Consider the following 1,656-nt stretch of genomic DNA (forward strand, 5'->3'; position numbering starts at 1 on the left):
GATGTAATGAAGCGCCACATCGTAAATCCTAGATTTGGCTAGATCTCTCAAGCCCTTCATTACATCCTCGGGTGACTGGCAACTCGTGGTTGCGATGGCTGCATGGCGGCCCCACCATGATGACCAAGAGTGGAAAGAGTGTCGCGCCACACCTAGCCGTGGCGATGGTGGAAGCACCAACAGAAAAGGCAGGGCTGCGGGTAGATGGTGAAGCACTACACTAGAAGATATATGACATAATCAAGATATAATTCATGGAATAGTGATGTTGTTTTATAACAAGGGGATCTACCCCTATTTCTATTGAAGAAACCACCAGAGGTTCGTTCAAGAAATTCTAAAGGAACGCAGTAGAAAAGACAATCGATTGTTGGACTCCAACAACCAATACAAGACCAGGGAGTGCTAGAAGTAGCCACAAACACGTCAAGCCACATTCTAGATATACTAGTAGAATGCCCGTGTGTTGCTACGGGCCATAATGTGGTCAAATGAATCAACAATCATGCTTAAGCAATTTTAATAAATTAGTGCACAATTTTACTTCATACTCCTTATATTCTGGAAGGGAGTGAGTATATCACAATGCTGTAATTTAGCGTTCACTTGAAGGTTCAAATATCACATTGTTTTAATTTCTCCTTCACATGAGGGGGGGGGGGGCATGGTCTCCTCTATCTTACCAACATTAATTTGTTGAACATCACATTCAATGGGGTAGTGCTCCTTCACCGGAATGTCATATTAGAATTATCCAATTTGATGCTGTGAAGTAGCCTATGATGATACCATAGACCTAGGGTAGGGTCATTAACCTGACCTATACGCCCTACCCAAGGTCACTACCCTAGAAGCAAGGACATTCAAAGCACAGCAGGAAGTATCAACTGAGGCCGTCGAGGCAATCCACTCGACCAGTTACCTCACTTGGATACCCCCAATTTCACTCGACCTGGATGGAGTCATGCGACCATACAGGAAACCACTCGAAGTACGAGAGACCTAAAGTCACTCAGGATGGCAACGGTCAGGCGTTCACTCCGTAGTCTTAAAGGTCATTGATAACACTTTATAGCTGGCGTTACCAGTAACCACCTATCTTAATGTACATTGAACCCCTGTAATGGAGGACGACTGGGGTCCTGGCGCACTCTATATAAGCCACCCCCTCCTCTAGGACAAGGGTTCGCACCCCTTGTAACACAGACCCATATTCCAGTCGACCGCCTCAGGGCACTGAGACGTAGGGCTTTTACCTCCTCCGAGAGGGGCCTGAACTCGTAAACTCGTGTGTACAACCTCGCCGTAGCTAGGGCCTCGCCTCCTCATACGTACCCCCTACTTTTACTGTCAGACTTAGTACCACGACAGTTGGCGCCCACCATGGGGCAAAGCGTCTTAGCAACTTCCGGCGAGGTTGCATTTTCTCCGGTCTTCATTAACATGGTTTCCGGCGGCGGTTTGGTCATGGGCTGTGAGTTCCGACTCGGTGCGCTCACTTTCATCGACGACGACTCCGCCTGGCTCCAAGAACGTCCCTCGATGTCGAGGCTCTCCCAATCCGTGGATCATCGCACTTCCGTGCGAGTGCCTGCGGCGTCATCCTACGGCAGCCGTCGACTCCGTATCGGGCGGTCCTTGCGTCGCCTTCTCACT

This window comes from Triticum dicoccoides, chromosome 7B (assembly GCF_002162155.2).
Source record: "Triticum dicoccoides isolate Atlit2015 ecotype Zavitan chromosome 7B, WEW_v2.0, whole genome shotgun sequence".
In the NCBI taxonomy this organism is placed as follows: Eukaryota; Viridiplantae; Streptophyta; class Magnoliopsida; order Poales; family Poaceae; genus Triticum; species Triticum dicoccoides.